This window comes from Rattus norvegicus, chromosome 1 (assembly GCF_021556685.1).
Source record: "Rattus norvegicus strain SHRSP/BbbUtx chromosome 1, alternate assembly SHRSP_T2T, whole genome shotgun sequence".
NCBI lineage: Eukaryota > Metazoa > Chordata > Mammalia > Rodentia > Muridae > Rattus > Rattus norvegicus.
In genome coordinates, this window is record NC_141534.1 from 198,505,015 (window position 1) to 198,516,710 (window position 11,696).

The window sequence follows — 11,696 nt, forward strand, 5'->3', positions numbered from 1 at the left end:
CAGGCTCTGAATGCGAGTTCCTTCAGTCTCTGTTTTAATCTTTGCCTCTCTCTTCCCTGCCAAGGGTATTCTTGTTCCCCTTTTAGAGAAGGAGTGAAGCATTCACATTTTGATCATCCGTCTTGAGTTTCATTTGTTCTAGGGATCTAGGGTAATTCAAGCATTTGGGCTAATAGCCACTTATCAGTGATTGCATACCATGTATGTCTTTCTGTGTTTGGGTTAGCTCACTCAGGATGATATTTTCCAGTTCCAACCATTTGCCTACGAATTTCATAAAGCCGTTGTTTTTGATAGCCGAGTAATATTCCATTGTGTAGATGTACCACATTTTCTGTATCCATTCCTCTGTTGAAGGGCATCTGGGTTCTTTCCAGCTTCTGGCTATTATAAATAAGGCTGCGATGAACATAGTGGAGCACGTGTCTTTTTTATATGTTGGGGCATCTTTTGGGTATATGCCCAAGAGAGGTATAGCTGGATCCTCAGGCAGTTCAATGTCCAATTTTCTGAGGAACCTCCAGACTGATTTCCAGAATGGTTTTACCAGTCTGCAATCCCACCAACAATGGAGGAGTGTTCCTCTTTCTCCACATCCTCGCCAGCATCTGCTGTCACCTGAGTTTTTGATCTTAGCCATTCTCACTGGTGTGAGGTGAAATCTCAGGGTTGTTTTGATTTGCATTTCCCTTATGACTAAAGATGTTGAACATTTCTTTTTTTTTTTTTTTGCACTGGTGGAAGCATCTTTTTAAGCTGCAGTTTTGTTTAATTCCTGTCACCTTACACATGACAGCTCCAACAAATAAAGAAACTGAGGATGAATTCATAGGGGATAATTAAGCAGTGCTGATCTTAGGACAGTTGTCTTTTCAATGAAACACTGATTGCATTGTTCATAACAAAACTATCTCTCCATGACAGAACTAATTAGTGACCATCTGAACTTACTTAGCCAAATGAAAAAAGCAATTAAAAATGTCATCATCACTGGATCTCCCATTGAACAGCTGGTTATATTGATAAGCAATACAGCGAATGAAAGCGACTTTAGAACACAATTGAACGTAATCTGCTTCCTGAGTAGTAATTACAGAGCAATAAGAGAATGTGAGATTATTGTTGAAAAACTGTACTTGCAAGGGAAACAATTTTTTTTAATTTAGAGAATACTTTATTAGTTTTTGTAATCAAACCCACGTATATAAGACCTTACATATTTAATACAGTGCGTTACCCCTGTACAAATGGAAAAAACTTAAGTTCAACATTTCTAGACCAATATGGCTGTTAATTTCTGTACAGTGCCAACTCAACACAGTAAACGGGGATACTTTTTTCGAAAGTTGACAGCACAGGTAAAGTTTCAAAAAATTCAAATTATATATCTGTATATATATATTTATATTTATATAAAAAGACCAATAATAGCAGTGTGTTATGCATCAACAGCAGCAACAGCTTTTCCAGGTTCTGCAGTCATCTGAACAAAACTGTAGAGACATCCAGCACACTCCATTAAAAAAAAAAAAAAGTAAAAAAACAAAACCCGAGAAAACAGCACAGTTCTGTTACTCTTGTGGTACCTGGCACCATTTTTTTTTAAAATTAGCTTCTCAATCATCATCTGGAAAGAAAACATTCTGAGCAACATCATTAAAAACAGCTCTGATAAAGCACGGTCACTACTACGTATCATAAAGCAGGTACAAGCTATTTTACATCCACAGAGGTATGATACAGTACTGTCCTACATCTATAATACTAGAGGATACAATTTAAAAGGCATTATTTGAGACTTGATTCTACTTTTCCAGCAGAGGGCCCAAAGGATGGTGTGACACAGCTTTGTAAAGAAACATACTCTAGACAGGATTTCCTTTCACTAGTGGCACACTTCTAAGGATTCATTCTCTCCATTAATGTCAGCTAAAACCGTTATTAAAAAAATGAAATATCCCTAGAACAAAACCGTATAACCACCGGATTCACATGAAGATGACCTAGTGGAGACAAGCTGGACCTCACCTTACCAACAAGCTATCAAATCTGTTATGTTTAAACAGTGAGACCTCCAAGTAAGGAGATGCCAAGTAGTGCTTCAAAGCTTTGGACCACAATCAAACACAGCATCCTTTTCAACAGAAGCAGAAGCTCATCTGAATATGCTCATGGATGCTGACATCAACATTTAATCATCTCCTCACTCATCCAGGAAGAGGGGGAGATCAGTTACTACTGTACTTTATTGTGTTCAACCAAATCACCATGTTACAAAAATAGCAAGCTGCCATAATAAAAAATAAGGCTCCTCTATCCAGCACCAGATAGCATCATTTTACTTTCAAGCCTAGAAATTGCACACTTGTATATAAACCAATCGAAGATGAGGATTGAGAGTTCATCTTGGTGGATTTTTCCTTTGATGAATATGAAGTGTCCTTCCTTATCTTTTTTTTGATGACTTTTAATTGAAAATTGATTTTATTTGATATTAGAATGGCTACTCCAGCTTGCTTCTTCTGACCATTTGCTTGGAAAGTTGTTTTCCAGCCTTTCACTCTGAGGTAGTGTCTGTCTTTGTCTCTGAGGTGTGTTTCCTGTAGGCAGCAGAATGCAGGGTCCTCGTTGCGTATCCAGTTTGTTAATCTATGTCTTTTTATTGGGGAGTTGAGGCCATTGATGTTGAGAGATATTAAGGAATAGTGATTATTGCTTCCTGTTATATTCATATTTGGATGTGAGGTTATGTTTGTGTGCTTTCATTCTCTTTGTTTTGTTGCCAAGACGATTAGTTTCTTGCTTCTTCTAGGGTATAGCTTGCCTCCTTATGTTGGGCTTTACCCTTTATTATCCTTTGTAGTGCTGGATTTGTAGAAAGATATTGTGTAAATTTGGTTTTGTCATGGAATATCTTGGTTTCTCCATCTATGTTAATTGAGAGTTTTGCAGGATACAGTAACCTGGGCTGGCACTTGTGTTCTCTTAGGGTCTGTATGACATCTGTCCAGGATCTTCTGGCCTTCATAGTTTCTGGCGAAAAGTCTGGTGTGATTCTGATAGGTCTGCCTTTATATGTTACTTGACCTTTTTCCCTTACTGCTTTTAATATTCTTTCTTTATTTTGTGCGTTTGGTGTTTTGACAATTATGTGACGGGAGGTGTTTCTTTTCTGGTCCAATCTATTTGGAGTTCTGTAGGCTTCTTGTATGCCTATGGGTATCTCTTTTTTTAGGTTAGGGAAGTTTTCTTCTATGATTTTGTTGAAGATATTTACTGGTCCTTTGAGCTGGGAGTCTTCACTCTCTTCTATACCTATTATCCTTAGGTTTGATCTTCTCATTGAGTCCTGGATTTCCTGTATGTTTTGGACCAGTAGCTTTTTCCGCTTTACATTATCTTTGACAGTTGAGTCAATGATTTCTATGGAATCTTCTGCTCCCAAGATTCTCTCTTCCATCTCTTGTATTCTGTTGGTGAAGCTTGTATCTACAGCTCCTTGTCTTTTCTTTTGATTTTCTATGTCCAGGGTTGTTTCCATGTGTTCTTTCTTGATTGCTTCTATTTCCATTTTTAATTCCTTCAACTGTTTGATTGTGTTTTCCTGGAATTCTTTCAGGGATTTTTGCGATTCCTCTCTGTAGGCTTCTACTTGTTCTCTAAGGGAGTTCTTCACGTCTTTCTTGAAGTCCTCCAGCATCATGATCAAATATGATTTTGAAACTAGATCTTGCTTTTCTGGTGTGTTTGGATATTCCGTGTTTGCTTTGGTGGGAGAATTGGGCTCCGATGATGCCATGTAGTCTTGGTTTCTGTTGCTTGGGTTCCTGCGCTTGCCTCCCGCCATCAGATTATCTCTAGTGTTACTTTGTTCTGCTATTTCTGACCGTGGCTAGACTGTCCTATAAGCCTGTGTGTCAGGAGTGCTGTAGACCTGTTTTCCTGTTTTCTTTCAGCCAGTTATGGGGACAGAGTGTTCTGCTTTCGGGCGTGTAGTTTTTCCTCTCTACAGGTCTTCAGCTGTTCCTGTGGGCCTGTGTCTTGAGTTCACCAGGCAGGTTTCTTGCAGGGGAAAAGTTGGTCCTACCTGTGGTTCCAAGGCTCAAGTTTGCTCGTGGGGTACTGCCTAAGTCCTCTCCACGGCGGCAGCAACCGGGAAGATCTGCGCCGCTCTTTCCGGGAGCCTCCGTGCACCAGGGTTCCAGATGGCGTTTGGTGTTTTCCTCTGGCGTCTGGATGTGCACAGAGTGCAGTCTCTTCTGGTTTCCCAGGCGTGTCCGCCTCTCTGAAGGTTTAGCTCTCCCTCCCACGGGATCTGTGTGCAGAGAACTGTTTATCCGGTCTGTTTCCTTCAGGTTCCGGCGGTGTCTCAGGCGCAGGGGTCCTGCCGCCCCTGGGCCCTCCCCTACGGGAACCCAGAGGCCTTATACAGTTTCCTCTTGGGCCAGGGATGTGGGCAGGGGTGGGCAGTGTTGGTGGTCTCCTCCGCTCTGCAGCCTCAGGAGTGCTCACCTGATCAGGCGGTGAGGTCTCTCTCCCACGGGGTTTGGGAGCAGAGAGCTGCTGCGGGCCGGGATCCGCGGGTGTGGGACTTCCGGTAAACACAGGAAGTGCCCGGTCCCAGAGGAACTTCGCCTCCGTGTGTCCTGAGTCCACCAGGCAGGCCTCCTGCAGGGGAAAAGTTGGTCCTACCTGCGGCTCCAAGGCTCAAGTTTGCTCGTGGGGTACTGCCTAAGACCTCTCCGTGGCGGCAGCAACCGGGAAGATCTGCGCCGCTCTTTCCGGGAGCCTCCGTGCACCAGGGTTCCAGATGGCGTTTGGTGTTTTCCTCTGGCGTCTGGATGTGCACAGAGTGCAGTCTCTTCTGGTTTCCCAGGCGTGTCCGCCTCTCTGAAGGTTTAGCTCTCCCTCCCACGGGATTTGGGTGCAGAGAACTGTTTATCCGGTCTGTTTCCTTCAGGTTCCGGCGGTGTCTCAGGCGCAGGGGTCCTGCCGCTCCTGGGCCCTCCCCCACGGGAACCCAGAGGCCTTATACAGTTGCCTCTTGGGCCAGGGATGTGGGCAGGGGTGGGCAGTGTTGGTGGCCTCCTCCGCTCTGCAGCCTCAGGAGTGCCCACCTGATCAGGCGGTGAGGTCTCTCTCCCCTGAACATTTCTTTAGGTGTTTCTCAGCCATTCGGCATTCCTCAGCTGTGAATTCTTTGTTTAGCTCTGAACCCCATTTTTTTTTTTGAGCTGGGGACCGAACCCAGGGCTTTGCGCTTCCTAGGTAAGCGCTCTACCACTGAGCTAAATCCCCAGCCCCTGAACCCCATTTTTTAATAGGGTTATTTGTCTCCCTGCGGTCTAACTTCTTGAGTTCTTTGTATATTTTGGATATAAGGCCTCTATCTGTTGTAGGATTGGTAAAGATCTTTTCCCAATCTGTTGGTTGCCGATTTGTCCTAACCACAGTGTCCTTTGCCTTACAGAAGCTTTGCAGTTTTATGAGATCCCATTTGTCGATTCTTGATCTTAGAGCATAAGCCATTGGTGTTTTGTTCAGGAAATTTTTTCCAGTGCCCATGTGTTCCAGATGCTTCCCTAGTTTTTCTTCTATTAGTTTGAGTGTATCAGGTTTGATGTGGAGGTCCTTGATCCACTTGGACTTAAGCTTTGTACAGGGTGATAAGCATGGATCAATCTGCATTCTTCTACATGTTGACCTCCAGTTGAACCAGCACCATTTGCTGAAAATGCTATCTTTTTTCCATTGGATCGTTTTGGCTCCTTTGTCAAAAATCAAGTGACCATAGGTGTGTGGGTTCATTTCTGGGTCTTCAATTCTATTCCATTGGTCTATCTGTCTGTCTCTGTACCAATACCATGCAGTTTTTATCACTATTGCTCTGTAATACTGCTTGAGTTCAGGGATAGTGATTCCCCCTGAAGTCCTTTTCTTGTTGAGGATAGTTTTAGCTATCCTGGGTTTTTTGTTATTCCAGATGAATTTGCAAATTGTTCTGTCTAACTATTTGAAGAATTGGATTGGTATTTTGATGGGGATTGCATTGAATCTGTAGATCGCTTTTGGTAAAATGGCCATTTTTACTATATTAATCCTGCCAATCCATGAGCATGGGAGATCTTTCCATCTTCTGAGGTCTTCTTCAGTTTCTTTCTTCAGTGTCTTGAAGTTCTTATTGTACAGATCTTTTACTTGCTTGGTTAAAGTCACACCGAGGTACTTTATATTATTTGGGTCTATTATGAAGGGTGTCGTTTCCCTAATTTCTTTCTCGGCTTGTTTCTCTTTTGTGTAGAGGAAGGCTACTGATTTATTTGAGTTAATTTTATACCCAGCCACTTTGCTGAAGTTGTTTATCAGCTTTAGTAGTTCTCTGGTGGAACTTTTGGGATCACTTAAATAAACTATCATATCATCTGCAAATAGTGATATTTTGACTTCTTCTTTTCCGATCTGTATCCCCTTGACCTCCTTTTGTTGTCTGATTGCTCTGGCTAGAACTTCAAGAACTATATTGAATAAGTAGGGAGAGAGTGGGCATCCTTGTCTAGTCCCTGATTTTAGTGGGATTGCTTCAAGTTTCTCTCCATTTAGTTTAATGTTAGCAACTGGTTTGCTGTATATGGCTTTTACTATGTTTAGGTATGGGCCTGGAATTCCTATTCTTTCCAGGACTTTTATCATGAAGGGGTGTTGAATTTTGTCAAATGCTTTCTCAGCATCTAATGAAATGATCATGTGGTTTTGTTCTTTCAGTTTGTTTATATAATGGATCACGTTGATGGTTTTCCGTATATTAAACCATCCCTGCATGCCTGGGATGAAGCCTACTTGATCATGGTGGATGATTGTTTTGATGTGCTCTTGGATTCGGTTTGCCAGAATTTTATTGAGTATTTTTGCGTCGATATTCATAAGGGAAATTGGTCTGAAGTTCTCTTTCTTTGTTGGGTCTTTGTGTGGTTTAGGTATAAGAGTAATTGTGGCTTCATAGAAGGAATTCGGGAGTGATCCATCTGTTTCAATTTTGTGGAATAGTTTGGATAATATTGGTATGAGGTCTTCTATGAAGGTTCGATAGAATTCTGCACTAAACCCATCTGGACCTGGGCTCTTTTTGGTTGGGAGACCTTTAATGACTGCTTCTATTTCCTTAGGAGTTATGGGGTTGTTTAACTGGTTTATCCATTCCTGATTTAACTTCGGTACCTGATATTTGTCTAGGAAATTGTCCATTTCCTGTAGATTTTCAAGTTTTGTTGAATATAGGCTTTTATAGTAAGATCTGATGATTTTTTGAATTTCCTCTGAATCTGTAGTTATGTCTCCCTTTTCATTTCTGATTTTGTTAATTTGGACGCACTCTCTGTGTCCTCTCGTTAGTCTGGCTAAGGGTTCATCTATCTTGTTGATTTTCTCAAAGAACCAACTTTTGGTTCTGTTGATTCTTTCTATGGTCCTTTTTGTTTCTACTTGGTTGATTTCAGCTCTGAGTTTGATTATTTCCTGCCTTCTACTCCTCCTGGGTGTATTTGCTTCTTTTTGCTCTAGAGCTTTTAGGTGTGCTGTCAAGCTGCTGACATATGCTCTTTCCTGTTTCTTTCTGCAGGCACACAGCGCTATGAGTTTTCCTCTTAGCACAGCTTTCATTGTGTCCCATAAGTTTGGGTATGTTGTACCTTCATTTTCATTAAATTCTAAAAAGTTTTTAATTTCTTTCTTTATTTCTTCCTTGACCAGGTTATCATTGAGTAGAGCATTGTTCAATTTCCACGTATATGTGGGCATTCTTCCCTTATTGTTATTGAAGACCAGTTTTAGGCCGTGGTGGTCCGATAGCACGCATGGGATTATTTCTATCTTTCTGTACCTGTTGAGGCCTGTTTTTTGACCAACTATATGGTCAATTTTGGAGAAAGTACCATGAGGAGCTGAGAAGAAGGTATATCCTTTTGCTTTAGGATAGAATGTTCTATAAATATCCGTTAAGTCCATTTGGCTCATGACTTCTCTTAGTCTGTCTACGTCTCTGTGTAATTTCTGTTTCCATGATCTGTCCATTGATGAGAGTGGGGTGTTGAAATCTCCCACTATTATTGTGTGAGGTGCAATGTGTGTTTTGAGCTTTAGTAAGGTTTCTTTTACGTATGTAGGTATTTGTATTTGGGGCATAGATATTTAGGATTGAGAGTTCATCTTGGTGGATTTTTCCTTTGATGAATATGAAGTGTCCTTCCTTATCTTTTTTGATGACTTTTAATTGAAAATTGATTTTATTTGATATTAGAATGGCTACTCCAGCTTGCTTCTTCTGACCATTTGCTTGGAAAGTTGTTTTCCAGCCTTTCACTCTGAGGTAGTGTCTGTCTTTGTCTCTGAGGTGTGTTTCCTGTAGGCAGCAGAATGCAGGGTCCTCGTTGCGTATCCAGTTTGTTAATCTATGTCTTTTTATTGGGGAGTTGAGGCCATTGATGTTGAGAGATATGAAGGAATAGTGATTATTGCTTCCTGTTATATTCATATTTGGATGTGAGGTTATGTTTGTGTGCTTTTCTTCTCTTTGTTTTGTTGCCAAGACGATTAGTTTCTTGCTTCTTCTAGGGTATAGCTTGCCTCCTTATGTTGGGCTTTACCCTTTATTATCCTTTGTAGTGCTGGATTTGTAGAAAGATATTGTGTAAATTTGGTTTTGTCATGGAATATCTTGGTTTCTCCATCTATGTTAATTGAGAGTTTTGCAGGATACAGTAACCTGGGCTGGCACTTGTGTTCTCTTAGGGTCTGTATGACATCTGTCCAGGATCTTCTGGCCTTCATAGTTTCTGGCGAAAAGTCTGGTGTGATTCTGATAGGTCTGCCTTTATATGTTACTTGACCTTTTTCCCTTACTGCTTTTAATATTCTTTCTTTGTTTTGTGCGTTTGGTGTTTTGACTATTATGTGATGGGAGGTGTTTCTTTTCTGGACCAATCTATTTGGAGTTCTGTAGGCTTCTTGTATGCCTATGGGTATCTCTTTTTTTAGGTTAGGGAAGTTTTCTTCTATGATTTTGTTGAAGATATTTACTGGTCCTTTGAGCTGGGAGTCTTCACTCTCTTCTATACCTATTATCCTTAGGTTTGATCTTCTCATTGAGTCCTGGATTTCCTGTATGTTTTGGACCAGTAGCTTTTTCCGCTTTACATTATCTTTGACAGTTGAGTCAATGATTTCTATGGAATCTTCTGCTCCCGAGATTCTCTCTTCCATCTCTTGTATTCTGTTGGTGAGGCTTCTATCTACAGCTCCTTGTCTCTTCTTTTGATTTTCTATATCCAGGGTTGTTTCCATGTGTTCTTTCTTGATTGCTTCTATTTCCATTTTTAATTCCTTCAACTGTTTGATTGTGTTTTCCTGGAATTCTTTCAGGCATTTTTGCGATTCCTCTCTGTAGGCTTCTACTTGTTCTCTAAGGGAGTTCTTCACGTCTTTCTTGGAGTCCTCCAGCATCATGATCAAATATGATTTTGAAACTAGATCTTGCTTTTCTGGTGTGTTTGGATATTCCATGTTTATTTTGGTGGGAGAATTGGGCTCCGATGATGCCATGTAGTCTTGGTTTCTGTTGCTTGGGTTCCTGCGCTTGCCTCCCGCCATCAGATTATCTCTAGTGTTACTTTGTTCTGCTATTTCTGACCGTGGCTAGACTGTCCTATAAGCCTGTGTGTCAGGAGTGCTGTAGACCTGTTTTCCTGTTTTCTTTCAGCCAGTTATGGGGACAGAGTGTTCTGCTTTCGGGCGTGTAGTTTTTCCTCTCTACAGGTCTTCAGCTGTTCCTGTGGGCCTGTGTCTTGAGTTCACCAGGCAGGTTTCTTGCAGGGGAAAAGTTGGTCCTACCTGTGGTTCCAAGGCTCAAGTTTGCTCGTGGGGTACTGCCTAAGTCCTCTCCACGGCGGCAGCAACCGGGAAGATCTGCACCGCTCTTTCCGGGAGCCTCCGTGCACCAGGGTTCCAGATGGCGTTTGGTGTTTTCCTCTGGCGTCTGGATGTGCACAGAGTGCAGTCTCTTCTGGTTTCCCAGGCGTGTCCGCCTCTCTGAAGGTTTAGCTCTCCCTCCCACGGGATCTGTGTGCAGAGAACTGTTTATCCGGTCTGTTTCCTTCAGGTTCCGGCGGTGTCTCCAGGAGCAGGGGTCCTGCCGCTCCTGGGCCCTCCCCTACGGGAACCCAGAGGCCTTATACAGTTTCCTCTTGGGCCAGGGATGTGGGCAGGGGTGGGCAGTGTTGGTGGTCTCCTCCGCTCTGCAGCCTCAGGAGTGCCCACCTGACCAGGCGGTGAGGTCTCTCTCCCACGGTGTTTGGGAGCAGAGAGCTTCTGGGGGAATGAGGGAGGTTTTATCTCTGCTGACACCGAGTAATGATCGGGTCTGAACCTTTCTTCCCAGGGCAAGCTTCCTGGGGATCCCCTCCAATGCGAATTCCTTGATCTACCTTTATTTAGCCAAGGACATGCAAACAGGCATGAACAATCTACCAGGCTCGATGTCAGAGTTATTAAGAGTCAGATCCTGGGCCTGACAGCTCCAATCATCCAGGTACAGCTGCTTACTCTTACTAAGTTACTTAAATAACTAAAGTATAAGGGAAGAAAAGAAAACTTACTCAATGTGGCTACATTGGGAAGAGAGGAGAAGACGTCCAGCAAGGGCCTTCTTCCTCCACAGGAAGTCTTCAGAGTCGTAACCTGAGGGTGGGGTTTAAATGGAAGGTGGGAGATCTGTATAATTAAGCAGCTTTGGTCACACTGAGGCTCTTCCCTCCCTCAAGTCATCTTCAGCTCCAGATTCTCCTGCAAGTTGGGATGGCCAGCTTTGCACTGTACAGTCTCTTCCCATCCCCAGAGACAAGTTCCCTTGCTGGCTGGAACCAGGCTGGAACCGAGCTGCAGCCTTCTTTTCCTCTAATTTCTTGGGGAGAAAGTCCCCATACCCATGATGCTTTGTTCCAACAACCCAGTTAGGCATTACTGGATTAGGCCTATTTCTACCTCTTTTTGGGTTTTCTTTCTCTCAGGAAAAGAACTGGGAACCAGCTGATGCCAGGCTTCTCCAGTAGGGCAAGAATGGTTAGATAAAGCCATCTCTGTCTTCTACTGCTCCCACCAGACCCTCTTCCATCATGGCTGCTTCCTCAGGCTGTGATGGGAGGCACTTCCTGGAAGCAGAGCAAGTAGCTCGTCTATCTTAGACATCTGGAGTCTCCTCCTACTCAGGGTCAGAGCTTCAGGAGTCCAGTAGGCGAGAGGGAGTCGCAGAGGTAAGCATGGGTGTTAAAATGACAGCGTTTTCATCACACTGACAGGATGCCTGGCACGTACTTAGGGGAGGACAGAGCTTAACCATGCTTTAGTCCACAGCCCTTTGCATCATTGATTCTGGGCCTGTTGTGAGGCAGAGCAAGTATCAGGATGGGAGGGCATAGAGGAGGGGCTTCTTCATCTTGTAGACTGGAAGCAGAGAACATGGAAGGGACCAAGAATATTTGAAGGCACACTGTCAGTGGCCTACTTCTTGAAGTGAGGTAGTACCTCGAAAAGTTTTCATAGATTCCCAAAATATCAACACCACTTGGAACCAAGCATTCAATACTATGAGTCATGAGGGACATTTTATAGTGATCCTGTTCAGGCCCACATGGGGCAGAAACAGCTAT